Source organism: Arachis hypogaea, chromosome 20, assembly GCF_003086295.3.
Source record: "Arachis hypogaea cultivar Tifrunner chromosome 20, arahy.Tifrunner.gnm2.J5K5, whole genome shotgun sequence".
Classification (NCBI taxonomy): domain Eukaryota; kingdom Viridiplantae; phylum Streptophyta; class Magnoliopsida; order Fabales; family Fabaceae; genus Arachis; species Arachis hypogaea.
The window spans coordinates 27,113,388-27,128,710 of NC_092055.1; positions in this window are offsets into that span (position 1 = coordinate 27,113,388).

Here is a 15,323-nt window from a genome sequence, read left to right on the forward strand (position 1 = left end):
TACTGACTTAAGTATCGGAGTTCCTTTTGCAGGTACAGTCCCCCCTTTTTTCTCGCATCACTGACGATGTGGAATACTCTGTGATGAGAAGCTCGGCCAGCCTGAGATCATAGTTCGGACGAGGCCTTCAGTAGCCGAACTCAAATTCAGGTATCCACTCAAGAACAATTATTATATTGAAAGAACTTGTGTTAGTTTTTTTCTTCTTCTATGCATATAATAACCTATTAGTAAATGAAGTGTCTCAATTAAGTTTACATATCAATTTTATCTAAAATGTGATAGTTATAAAATCTGAACTAGATTGACCAATTTGGCCAAAAAATCGGTCTAATTGAAAAAGTCTAAAGAATTAGTATTTTGATTAAAATTTAACCAATATTTAATTAATAAAAAAATAAGTATTTTTATATTATTAAATATAATTTTATATTATTAAAAATATTAATAATGATTAATTGATAGTTACAAATCACAATCTATTAATTCTTAGTAGTTAGTATTTTTCTATTAGATTTTTTTTTTAATAATCATATTACATAACCAATATCAAATTATTTTTAAAATATTATATTATTTAAGTTTATTTAAATAATTCTACAAATAATTTAGTGATTGTGATCCAATAACTTAGCATTAATCATGTTGATTAATAGTCCTGGTATGATAATTTGATCATTTAAAGAAGTCCGAATAAAATGAGAGGGAAAAGTGAAAACACTTCACTTGTACTAGTGTTGGGAAATGGGTCCTTTCCATTTTTTTAACACTTGAGAGAATAAAATGTGATCTTTTACTTTTAATTTTATAAATGGGATTAAAATTAAATAGGAGAGAGAGCAATGAAGGGTGAAATTCTACACTGAACACCATCCAATTTTTTTTCCACTGAAAAAGATCCACTCCCCTAGTGTTGTTTAATTGTAATTCACTATTTCTTGACGTATAATGGTCAAAACCAACCCAACAAAACCGAACACTATTCTTTTACCGAAAACGATGCGAATCTTGGGATGGGGCTCAAACTGTCATGGAGGACCTCAATAACCAGCAAGAATCAAGTTTTTTTAGACAGAAAAAAATAAGAATTTAATTATCATTAAATTAGGATAGTAAAATTTATATATAATAATAAAAATCATAAATTTTTTGGTAACTATAAAAATCATAAATTTAATTATAAAAATTCTTGTTGATAGAGTTCAAAGACAAAAAAAAAAAAGCCTAGAACTCATTCAATTACTAACCCTAATATTACAATTGCCTGGGTAAAATTTATGTGTGGCTTGTTTCTCATAACATTTGCAGTGGCTGCCAAAGAGTATTTTCTATTTTTCTTTGCGAGGCTTGAGGTCTTTGTTGCTTTAATCTTTTCTTAGATGTTTAAAATTTTATAAATGCTTGTTATTGAAACTTACTCTCTTTGATTCTTATTTTGATTTATCTTATGCTATATTGTGTTATACCGTTCTCCTTCCCCATTTTTTTTATTTATTTTTGCTTTCCCTCTCAATGATGCCATTTTCATTGTCTGCGTCTACTCTGGCGTCCACCACCATCTTCTTTTCTCTTTTTTTTAGTTCATTGTCTTATTTTTTTCTATCATTGTCTTCTACTCTTTTTCAGTTTTTCTTTTAAGAACCGTTCAGATTCTGGTTCGGCTTGATTCATTTGTTTCCAGAAGATTTTTTAATTTTTTGGCAGTTCTTAAAAAAACGGTATTACTTACGGATTGAACTGTATTAGATATTGATTTTTGGTTGAATCAGACAGTTCGATCCAATTTTTAAAACCTTGACCAGAACTCCTTTTAATTTTTCACTTATCACCACTAAAAATCAATTATTATATACTAATGATTCGATAAGTTCTTACGTATTAAATTAGTTTTTTATTGCTATTAAGATATATTATTTCTTGAAAGATAAAAAAAACAATAAGTCAATCAATTGGATGAAGTCTATTTTATTAGTAAATAAAATACGCCCAATAGTAAAACCAGACCTAAGGTGAATAGGCCCAATCTATAAAAAAAGTCTAGAAGACCTTTCATTATCTGTCTGAACTATACGAAAAATGGATCTATTGATTTATTTGCCTGGCTTGCATAGCCAAAGAAATATCAACTGCACTAAAGTGTATATTAATAAACTTGGCCTCTATTTTAAATATAGAATCTCAACAACTCCTAATAAAAGAGGAAGTAACCACCCAATATTATAGGAGGATAAGTTACAGAAAGATAACAAGGTCAGCTTTCCTACTATATATATAAATACCCTATCATACACAAGGTAAAACTGAATCCTAATCTACTAAGACCTGCCTAAAATCTTTGTTAACTTAAGTATCAGAGTGTCTTATACGTACCACCACATCCTCACTCAAAGACCTTGGATGATTTTACCTTGCTGGGGAAGACATTGAAATTCTCATCAAAAGGTGTGTGAACCTCATGTTCAGGCCCAAACCTTATCAATTTCAGGCAACCATCGGAAGATTGGCACCGTTGCCGAGGACTTGGAGTTCGACACCCAACCATGGTGGACGATCACCCAAAAGATAGATACATGGCGCATCCAATTCTAAACCTCAAGAAGAGTAAGAACCTAATGACGATTGAGCAATTGTTATCCCTTCACACTCACAAAGAGGTATGGGGACCGACGAAGAAAGGAACAGAAAAGACCCAGAGGGACAAAGAATATGATCTGAAATTCATAGACTTAAAGGGTCAAGAGATAGAGACGTAACAGAATTAATGGGGCTACTCCATGGACATCAAGGTTGGATAGAACAGCTCGAGATTGAGTTGGAGCGACAACGCAAATTCGAACGGGCCCTACGAAGAAAGGTACGATGACGTAGGGAGTTGGTGAAAAAACTTGAAAGATTAGAGTCTGATCTCAAGGGTAGGAGACCTTGAATTGATCGAGAAACCACACCCTTGGAAAGTGAAGACCCAATCTCAGAGAAAATCATGTTTGCAAAAATCCCTAGGAATTTTAAGAGCTCAGGCATGGACCTTTATGATGGCATGACCAAACCTCAACATCGCCTAAGTAATTTCAAAAGTCGAATATATTTGGCCAACGCCTTATATGCAACTCGGTGCATGACAAACCCCAATTTGACGGTTTATCTTGTATTGATTTTTGGGGATTTTATCACCTTTTACCCATATTTATCCATTGAAATAGCATGGTTTTGTGATTGTCTCCTTATTTGTGCTTAGATGTGAAAACATGCTTTTCAACCCTTAATTTGATGGTTTTAATCTCCCTTTGATTCCACTAGATGCCTTGATATGTTTGTTAGTGATTTCAGATTGAAAAGGGCTAGGAATGGATCAAAGGAGTGAAGAGGGAAAGCATGCAAAGTGGAGAAATCATGAAAAGTCAAAGAAGTTGAACTCGCCCATGGACGCGCGCGCGCCCCTGGCGCTTGCGCGCACCTGCGAATCACCCCATGGACGCGTACGCGTGCTGTGCGCATACGCGTCGGTGGTGATATATGATTTTTTAATGAATTCGCAACCAACGAATTCTGAAGGGTTGTGGGGCCCAATTGCAACCAACTTTGGCGCCAAAGATGCTATTTAAAGCCAAGGATTGAAGAGAAAAGGGGATTCCATTCATTACACACACATTAGGATTAGTTTAGAAGTAGTTTCTAGAGAGAGAAGCTCTCACTTCTCTCTAGAATTAGGATTAGGATTAGGATTAGTTCTTAGATCTAGGGTTTAATCTTTGCTTTCTTCTACTTCTACATTTCAATTCTTTGTTGTTAGATTCATTCTTCCTCTACTCTTTTGTTGTAATTTCCTTTATGTTGTTCTTACATTTTGTTGTAGATCTAGTATTGTTCCCTCTACATTCTTTCAATTCAATAAGAGGTAATTCATAATAATTGTTCTTCTTTGCTTTTCTATTGTTGATCTCTTGCCTTTGTAGTTAGATCTCTCTTTAATTCTTGCAATTTATGTTGTTTACTTTTATTGCCTTTTATGTGTTTGATGAAATGTCTCTTATAGCTATTAGTTAGATTTTGTTCCTCTTGGCCTAGGTAGAGTGATTAGTGATACTTGAGTTATCTAATTCCTTTGTTGATTGGTAATTGGAGAGATTGCTAATTGGTTTGGAGTGCACTAAAGCTAGTCTTTCCTTGGGAGTTGGCTAGGACTTGTGGCTCAAGTCAATTCATCCACTTGACTTTCCTTTATTTAGTAAGGGTTAACTAAGTGGTAGCAATGAACAATTCTCATCACAATTGAGAAGGATAACTAGGATAGGACTTCTAATTTTCATACCTTGCCAAGAGCCTTTTATAGTTGTTAGTTTATTTTCATTGCCATTTACTTTCATGCCTCTTGTCCAAAACCCCAAAACAACTCAAACCAATAACAAGACACTTTATTGTAATTCCTAGGGAGAACGACCCGAGGTTTGAATACTTCGGTTATTAATTTTAGGGGTTTGTTACTTGTGACAAACAATCTTTTGTATGAAAGGATTATTGTTGGTTTAGAAACTATACTTGCAACGAGAATTCATTTGTGAAATTCTAAACCGTCAAAAATCCATTCGTCAAAATGGCACCGTTGCCGGGGAATTGCAATGGTGTTATGTTATTGGTTATTGTATATATGTGAATATTGTGAATATGTTTGCCTTTTGCTTCTTTGTTAGTTCTTACTAGTTTTTAGGATTTAATTTTCTTGCTTCTTAGTTTATTTTATTTTTATTTTCTCTTGCTATCATGAATTCTCACTTTGGCTATGAGTGTGATTACAACTATGTTGTAGGTAATGGGGGCTACAATGAAGATGTGTATCAAGAATGGGATAACCAAAGGTGGGAAGAGCCACATGCACATGATCAATCTTCATGGCAACAACCTCCACCAATACACTATGAAGAAGAGCCATTCTTTGATGCATATCAATCTAATGGCTATGGTGAACTCCCTTGTGACTTTCAAGAACCACCACCATATGCCTATGAGCCATACCCTCAACATAACCCTCAACCATACTCAAAAGCCACTTTTCACCAACCACCTTCATATGACCCTCATCCATATCCACCATTACAACAACCGTATGAGCCATATGAACCACATATAGAGCCACCACCATCTCAACATCACCACTTCCAAGAGCCACCCCCTCCATGTTATTACCAAGATGAACCACCTCAATTGTATGAAAATTTTCAACCACAAATGTATGAAAATTTTCAACCACAAGATGAATACCACTTTCCACCACAAGCTCCCATGGAAGAATATTCATGTCCATCAATCCAAGAGCCATATGATCCTAATCATATTATCCAAGAGGAACAAGAGTCAAGGGATCGTCTCAAGGAAGCATTGGATCAATTTCAAGCAACCATGGAGTGTGTTGTGCAACAAGTGGAAAGAGTGGAAATTATTGAACCACCACAACTCTACCAAGAAGAACCACCTTCCTATTATGAACCCTTCCCCCAAATTGATGAACCCTTCCATCCACCCCAACCTCCAATGGATGACATCCTTGATGTTCTTGTTCAAGGACAAGAGGAAATGAAAAGGGATGTGCAACAATTCACGGCCGCCTTGGATGAGGTGGTAAACCGGTTAGCATCCCAATGCTTGAACTCTCAAGGAACTCCCATGGCTACATGTGGGGAATCAAATGAAGAGCATAACATAAAAGAGAGATTAGTGGAGAATGAGGGAAGTTGCTTTGTATTGTAACAATTGGAGGAAGCTATGATTATTGAAGAAAGGGAAGAATTGGTTGAAGACTTAGGAGATGCGGAACCTCCATGGGAAGCTAAAATCAAAGAAAATCCCTCCAAGAAGAGTAAATTTGATGTTGAGGAGGAATGTGCACAACCTCCGAGGCATATTCTATATGAAGACTTGGAGAGAATGAAGCAAGAATTGAGTTCCCTTGGTGATGAAGATCATGCACCCAATCTTCTTGGTGAAGAATCCTTTGAATTTGAAGAACCTTCTCCCAATGAATTTAAAAGTGATGTGGAGGTAGATTTCTCTCAACCTCCCATTTATGACTTGAGTGATGTTGAAGAGTTAGAGGAAGTTGATGAACAAAGGATTGAAAATGAAGAAGTTTATGAAGAGGTGGAGATTGACAAGGAAGCAAACAAGGGAGTAGAGCTTGCAAGCACATTGGAGATACCTCTCCCCAAGCCACCACCATCCATTCTCTCATTCAAGTGGGTAAATTCCTTATGCTCAAGCTTTATTATTCCCCTTGAATATGGTTTGCTTAAGACGGATGGTCAACTAAGACATATTTGTGGCTTTAAGAGTAAAAAGGAGATGGTTAGTGGTTTGAAATATCATTCTAGGTTCATTATGGTTGCATGCTCAAAGCTTAATTGTAAGAGTTGGTGTAGAACTAGATCGCTTGGGTCTAGAAGGATGTTTGGTCATTTCCTTGAGAATTCACTTTGCTCACCACCCACATGGATTAATGATAATCAACTTGGAGATGGGTGTGAAGACAAAATATGGGATCCGGGAACACATGAGGATCAACATTGGGAGCCCATGGTTTGTGAAGAACTCCATCAAAGCTTGAAGATATTAATCTTGAATGATGGAGCTTATTGGAAGTCCAAGCATTGGTGGAAGTTCCAAGATGAGTACAAGCACAAGCCACCTTGAGAGAAGCTCCCCATAAGTCCAACTTAAGGACAATAAACAAAAGTGCTAGGTGGGAGACAACCCACCATGGTAAAATCCTTTCATTTTCTCTTTTGTATATATTGGTAGAATTAGCTTAATTTCATGTTTTGTTTAGTTAGTTGAGTATGTTTGGTAGTTTAAGTATGTTAAATAAGGTTTTATGGTGTTTTGGTAGCTGTTTGGAGGTTTGGAATGCTTGGATTGGTGCAAAAACATAGAGAAAAAAATTTTTGAAAAACAGAGCACCATCCACGCGTACGCGTACATGGCGCGTATGCGCACTTCCAGCATTTTCGACCATCCACGCGTGCGCGCCATGCGTGCGTACGCGTGGATTGAGAAGTTCCAACCTCCATACATTTTCCAGAGAGTTGTGCCTGCGCCGCGCCAACGTTGTGCCTCTGGCACAAACCCCACTTGCGCATACGCGCACATGACGCGTACGCGCCACTCTCGAAATAAGCCAACGACGCGCGCGCGCCATGCGTGCGTACGCACGGATTTCTTTCTCCCATCCACTTTTCTTTTCTTCTCCTCTTTCCAATTCTTTCCTTCTCCTTTCTTCTTCCCTTCTCCTACCCCTCATCCAACACTTCCAAACACCATGCATTACCATTTATTTTAGTTGGTTGTTAGTTAGTTAGTTAGTTGATTAGTTAGTTTTAGTTTAGTTTTCATTTTATTTTCTCTCTTTTCATCATCAGTGTTGGAGTATTGACTTTGTTTACTATACATTGCTATATCCCTTGTTGCCTAAATGCTATTTTAGCATGAATGTTTTTAGATAATCTTTGTTGGATTCTATGATTGAGGTTATATTTTGTTACTTGGTTTTGAGTTCTTCATGCTTACCTTTTGAAAAAATACCAAGTGATGAGAATTGTCTTCGAGCTTATAACTCTTTTGAATTGCATGTTGTAGCTAGCCACCATGTGATTTGGATCCCTTTTCCCTCGATTAGGCAACCTCTTGATGGATGATGTTGTGCATTTACCTTAATGCTTTGTATTTCATGATTATATCCATCCATATGTTTGACTTGAATGCTTTCATGCTTCTCTAATGCTTGTCTTATCTTACAAGCTTACTTAAAGCATCTCAAGCACACTAGGATAAATGAAGTGCATGCTTCTTTTGTGACATAGCTTTTATGCTAATGTGTATTCTAAACCACGCAATTTAGAATTCACACACCTAATATTTCTTAATGTCACACTAATTCACTCACCTCATTCTAGTGATTTACCTCATTCCAACAATGTATGCTTCCTTGCTTTTATATCTTCTCATCTTATGGTGTTTTATTTTTGTTTTTCATAACGAATGCACCACAAGCAACCATGGAAGCGGAAGAAAGAACACATAGCAATCCGGAGAGTCGCCGTACCCCCTTGCTCATCTTTGAGTGCACCGAGGACGGTGCAAACTTTTAAGTGTGGGGAGGTCGTCCGACCGGTCGGCGATTTTGGGTGACAAATTTCTAATCCCAACACTTTTGCAATTCATTTTAGGATTTTAGGATTTTTACTTGCATTTTCTTATTTTTGCATATGTATACACAATAAGCTTAGTCAAAATAATGAGAATTTTTCAAGATTTCTATCTATAGGGCATGTCAATTGATTTGAGTGAAAACTTTTCATAGAACTTGCTTGAATTATATATATTGTGGAACATGTTTTGAGCTAAGAACACAAGCTTGTGAGACTTGAGCCTAATAGCGTGGTTACATCTTATAACCACTTATTTTTCCTTCTTGTGTGCATTATTCTCTTTCTGTGATTGTAATCTTTGATTTGTTTGATTCTTTATGTCCATTATTTTGTGTATTCATGCATTTATATGATTGAGGCCATCATTTTATTAGCTCACTTACCCAAATAGCCTACCTTTTATCTTCCATTGTTAGCCAAATTTGAGCCTACGATTAACCCACTTGTTCTTAATTTAGCACATTACAAGCCGTAAAGCAAAAAATAATAAATGTCCTTATTTGGATCTTTGATTAGCGTAGGCTAGTGTGTGTGAGTATCATTCAAGTGTGGGAACCTTGGGACATTGGGTGAATAAAAGGGTAGTTTTGTATTTTTGTTGTAAATATTGGGAATTGGGTACATGCTCACATATTCATTAAATGTATAGACCTTATGCATTGGTACTCTTGTATATAGTTTGAAAGAAAAAAAATGAGAAAAACAAAAAAATATATATATGAAAAGTATAGAAAAATGGAAAAAGAAAGAAAAAGAAAAAGAAAGAAATAATAAGGGGACAAAATGCCCCAAAGTGAAGCTCAATAAGATCAATGCATGAGTTGTGAAATGAAAAGAAAATGCATGAGTATGTGAAAAAGTGAAAAATGGGTAGCTAGATTAGAACTTAATTGTATAGGATGTCATAGGTTAGGTGGGAAGTTTAAGCTTATCAAAGATTCAAATTTCAAGCTCACTTGACCAAATATGCATCCTACCTTGACCCTAGCCCCATTACAACCAATGAAAAGACCTCATGATACTTGTATGCATGCATGAAATAAATGTTGATTGTTAGAAGAAAAACAAATCTTGGAAAGCATGAAATAGAGGAGAATTGAGTGAATCAACCCTAAACACTTGAGCGAATAGAGTGCAAACACATCCGGTGAGGGTTCGATGCTCAATTACATGTTTTCACCTATGATCATCATTCTTCATGCAAGTTTGTAAAAATATTTAATAACTCAATTCAATTGTGGATTAGACTTGCTAGTCCTTAGCCCTTGTGCATATATGTTTCTTGGGAATTGATTTATTTTGACCAAGCACTTGCATTCATTTAGATAGTTGCATATAGGTAGATTGCATTTAGTTAGTTTCCATTGAATAAATGCCATACCCTTACTTCATTCTTAGTTTAAGCATGAGGACATGCTTGGTTTAAGTGTGGGGAGGTTGACAAACCCCAATTTGACGGTTTATCTTGTATTGATTTTTGGGGATTTTATCACCTTTTACCCATATTTATCCATTGAAATAGCATGGTTTTGTGATTGTCTCCTTATTTGTGCTTAGATGTGAAAACATGCTTTTCAACCCTTAATTTGATGGTTTTAATCTCCCTTTGATTCCACTAGATGCCTTGATATGTTTGTTAGTGATTTCAGATTGAAAAGGGCTAGGAATGGATCAAAGGAGTGAAGAGGGAAAGCATGCAAAGTGGAGAAATCATGAAAAGTCAAAGAAGTTGAACTCGCCCATGGACGCGCGCGCGCCCCTGGCGCTTGCGCGCACCTGCGAATCACCCCATGGACGCGTACGCGTGCTGTGCGCATACGCGTCGGTGGTGATATATGATTTTTTAATGAATTCGCAACCAACGAATTCTGAAGGGTTGTGGGGCCCAATTGCAACCAACTTTGGCGCCAAAGATGCTATTTAAAGCCAAGGATTGAAGAGAAAAGGGGATTCCATTCATTACACACACATTAGGATTAGTTTAGAAGTAGTTTCTAGAGAGAGAAGCTCTCACTTCTCTCTAGAATTAGGATTAGGATTAGGATTAGTTCTTAGATCTAGGGTTTAATCTTTGCTTTCTTCTACTTCTACATTTCAATTCTTTGTTGTTAGATTCATTCTTCCTCTACTCTTTTGTTGTAATTTCCTTTATGTTGTTCTTACATTTTGTTGTAGATCTAGTATTGTTCCCTCTACATTCTTTCAATTCAATAAGAGGTAATTCATAATAATTGTTCTTCTTTGCTTTTCTATTGTTGATCTCTTGCCTTTGTAGTTAGATCTCTCTTTAATTCTTGCAATTTATGTTGTTTACTTTTATTGCCTTTTATGTGTTTGATGAAATGTCTCTTATAGCTATTAGTTAGATTTTGTTCCTCTTGGCCTAGGTAGAGTGATTAGTGATACTTGAGTTATCTAATTCCTTTGTTGATTGGTAATTGGAGAGATTGCTAATTGGTTTGGAGTGCACTAAAGCTAGTCTTTCCTTGGGAGTTGGCTAGGACTTGTGGCTCAAGTCAATTCATCCACTTGACTTTCCTTTATTTAGTAAGGGTTAACTAAGTGGTAGCAATGAACAATTCTCATCACAATTGAGAAGGATAACTAGGATAGGACTTCTAATTTTCATACCTTGCCAAGAGCCTTTTATAGTTGTTAGTTTATTTTCATTGCCATTTACTTTCATGCCTCTTGTCCAAAACCCCAAAACAACTCAAACCAATAACAAGACACTTTATTGTAATTCCTAGGGAGAACGACCCGAGGTTTGAATACTTCGGTTATTAATTTTAGGGGTTTGTTACTTGTGACAAACAATCTTTTGTATGAAAGGATTATTGTTGGTTTAGAAACTATACTTGCAACGAGAATTCATTTGTGAAATTCTAAACTGTCAAAAATCCATTCGTCAGTGCAAAGTGTTCCTGAATACAATAACTAAGGCAACGATGAAAGGGTTCGATAGTCTTCCTCCTAGGTCGGTCACTTGTTTCGATGACCTAGCCAAAAGCTTCCTCAACTGATTCTGCATTAAAAAAAAGGCAAAGCCAAGCATGCTCCAGGTATTTTTGGTGTCAAACAAGAGGTTGGAGAGTCCATCAGTATCTACATAAAAAAGTTCAACAAAGTATATTTGGAGATTCAGAACTTGCCCACTGAAGTACCTATCGTAGGGCTTATTAATGGTCTCAAGGAAGGCCCCTTCTCACAGTCTATATTCAAAAAGGCACTCGACTTCTCTGTACAAAATTCAAGAACGGGCAGAAAAGTATATCAACATTGAAGAAACAGCTTAATTGAGAAAGCCTAAAGCTGGACAAAACAGTTAATACCATCCCCGAGATAAAGAAAAAAATCCCAAGAAGAAAAAAGAACACAATTCAAAAAGACCTCAAAGGTACTACTCTTACACTTTGTTGTGAGTTTTTCTGATCAAAATCTATAGAGAGATATGCCACACTGAAAAGATACCACTTTCGAGGCTAATTCGAAACAAGAATGCGGGTAATCATACTGAATATTGTGAGTACCACAAAATTTATGGCCATTCAACTAATGACTGCTACGACTTGAAGAACGTGATAAAAAAAATTAGCTAAAGAAGGGCGATTGAATAAATACTTGGCTGGGAGGACAAATGAAACAGGTAAAAGGAAAAAAGATAGTGAAGACAGGAAAAGGGCGAGAAAGACTAGCAAGAATACCTGAAATGCACATTCACATGATTGCTGGTGGCTTTGCAGGAGGTCTACCAAGTCGGAGAGGATGAGGAGATACTTAACCTGCCTATAATAACCTCTAAAGAAGACGCTAAGAGTATTGTGTCCGGATATGATGATCTTGTGGTTATTTAGCCAATGCTAATCTTCATAGGACCTTAGTAGATCAAGGGAGTTCAGCTAACATCCTATTTAAATCAACCTTTGATAAACTAGGCTTGGAGAAAAAAAGTTTGAAAGTGTACCCAGACTGTCTATTTGGTTTATGAGATTCACCTATCTGACCTCTGAGGTACATCACATCGTACAATACTTTTAGTAAAGAGTTAAAATCACGAACTATAAACATCAACTACATTATGGTAGACATGGCGTTAGCATATAACGCCTTGATAGGTCAGACAACTCTGAACTGACTTACTACTGTAGTATCAATTTCTTATCTCTGTGTGAAATTTTCGTCTCTAGAAGGAATAACTACTATAAAAGAAGATCAGAAGATGCTACAATAAAAGCATAAATCTATGGGGCTTCCCTAAAGGGAAAAAAGTTAATTCAATAGAGCTTGACGGTGTCTGTGTTTGAGAAGATTTGAGCCCTCAACCTGAGAAAAAAAATGGAAGAAGGACAGATAGGCAACGAAGTCAGAAAACCACTAATGTGGGAGCCAATTTAGACCAGAAACTGAAAGAATATATCATCAAGCTCTTACAAAAAAAACTTTGACCCATTCGCATGGAAAGCTTCTGACATTATGAGCATCCATCCCGACCTCATATGCCACAAGCTAGTTATGTACTCGGGGTCTCGACCTGTACAACAGTGACAACAAAAGCTCAGTCCAAAAAGATCACAAGTTGTTTAAGAGAAAATACATGCGCTTTTGGAGGCTGGATTCATAAAGGAAGTGAAATTCCCTCTATGGCTAGCAAATATTGTCCTAGTAAAAAAGCAAAATGGGAAGTGGAAGATGTGTGTAGATTATACCGACCTCAACAAAACTTGTCCTAAAGATCCTTATCCTCTCTCTAATATTGACGCCTTGGTAGATTCAACATCAAGGTACAAGTTTCTCTCTTTCATGGATGCTTACTCAGGATATAACCAAATCTCAATGTACAAGCCCGATCAAGAGAATATGTCTTTCATCACTCCTAGAGCCAACTATTGCTATGTGGTTATGCCCTTTAGATTGAAAAATACAAAGACAACATACCAGCGATTGATGAACAAAGTGTTCTCACCTCACATGAGAAAGCTAATGGAAGTCTACGTTGATGATATGCTTGTCAAAACCAAAAGTGAAGTTTGTCTACTGACCGACTTGTCCAAAGTGTTCAACATTATAAGATAATATGAGATGAGGTTAAATCCTACTAAGTGCACCTTTGAGTAGAAACAGAAAAGTTCCTTGGGTTCATGCTTACCCAAAGGGGCATTGAGGCTAACTCGAACAAATACAAAGTGATCTTGGAGATGAAGAGCCCGACTTGTTTAAAAGAAGTCCAACAATTGAATGACAGACTAATTGCTTTATCCAGATTCTTAGCTGGTTTAGCCTTGAAGTCGCTACCATTGTTTGCAATCCATAGAAAAGGGTATAACTTTGAATGGACCCAAGAATGTGTACAAGCTTTTCAAGAGTTTAAGAAATTCTTAAGTCAACCCCCAATATTGACCCAACCTGATGGTAGAGAAGATCTCGTGTTATATCTAGCTGTCATTGATAAAGCCATAGCCTCCACCCTCATCTGAAAAGATGAAGACGGATAGCGACCTATTTATTTTACAATCAAGGCATTGCAAGGAGCCAAACTGAACTACCAGAAGATTGAAAAAGTTGCCTATACCCTTGTTTTGGCTTTCAAGATATTGTGACCCTACTTACAAGCACATACCATTAAGGTTCAAACTAATCAACCCATGAAGCATATCTTATAAAAGACAGACATTATAAGATGAGTGCTACAATAGGTTATTGAGCTATTCAAGTTTGACTTGAGATATGAAACTCAGACGGTCATCAAGTCGCAATACCTAGTCGAGTTCTTGGTAGACTCCACGGAAGAACCAAAAAGAAGATACACTACGTGGAACTTATATGTAGATGGTTTATCATACAAAGAAGGCAGTGGAGTGGGAGTTATTCTTGAAAATCAAGATGGAACTCGGCTAGAACTCTCCCTCAATTTTGACTTCTCAGCCTTTAACAACCAAGCTGAATACGAAGCAGTGTTTGCTGGCCTGCGAATGGCTAAAGAGGTCAGAGCCTTGAAAGTAATAGTCTTCAGCGACTCCCAAGTTATAACTTCATAAGTAAATGGTAAGTATCAAGCTAAAGATCCCAACATGAAGAGGTACCTAGAGAAGACGCTAGCCTAGTTGACTGAGTTCCAAGAAGTTGAGGTTTGCCATATAATGCGGGAATTGAATAGTCGAGTTGATGCACTTTCCAAGTTGGTCAGTATAAATCCATGTGGTAATAATAAAAGCCTGATTCAAGAAATACTGTAGTCACCATCAGTGGCAAAAAAAGTTGACAAGAACAGACACACTAACAGTCTCTAACATGAATTTTGGTTGGATGATTCCTATCATAGAATACTGGTGCACGAAATTGTGATCGTTCATTTCTTGGTAACGGCGTTGAAAACTCAATACGCACGTTCATAATCTTAGTTCTTTGTCACAACTTCGCACAACTAACCAGCAAGTGCACTGAGTCGTCCAAGTAATAAACCTTACGTGAATAAGGGTCGATCCCACGGAGATTGTCGGCTTGAAGCAAGCTATGGTCATCTTGCAAATCTCAGTCAGGCGGATTCAAATGGTTATAGAGTTTTAATAATTAAATATAATTAAGACGTAAAATAAAGATAGAGATACTTATGTAATTCATTGGTGAGAATTTCAGATAAGTGTATAGAGATGCTTAATTCCTTCTGAATCTCCGCTTTTCTACTGCTTTCATCCAATCCTTCATACTCCTTTCCATGGCAAGCTGTATGTTGGGCATCACCGTTGTCAATGGTTACATCCCGTCCTCTCAGTGAAAATGGTCCAAAATGCGCTGTCACCGCACGGCTAATCATCTGTCGGTTCTCGATCCTGCTGGAATAGGATTCAGTAATCCTTTTGCGTCTGTCACTACGCTCAGCACTCGCGAGTTTAAAGCTCGTCACAGCCATCCCTTCCCAGATCCTACTCGGAATACCACAGACAATGTTTAGACTTTCCGGATCTCAAGAATGGCCGCCAATAATTCTAGCTTATACTACGAAGACTCTAATATCTCGGACTCGGTCCCCTGTATTAGATATCTAAGAGATACTCATTCTAGCTTGTCTTCATATAGAACGGATGTGGTTGTCAGGCACGCATTCATAAATGAGAATGGTGATGAGCTTCA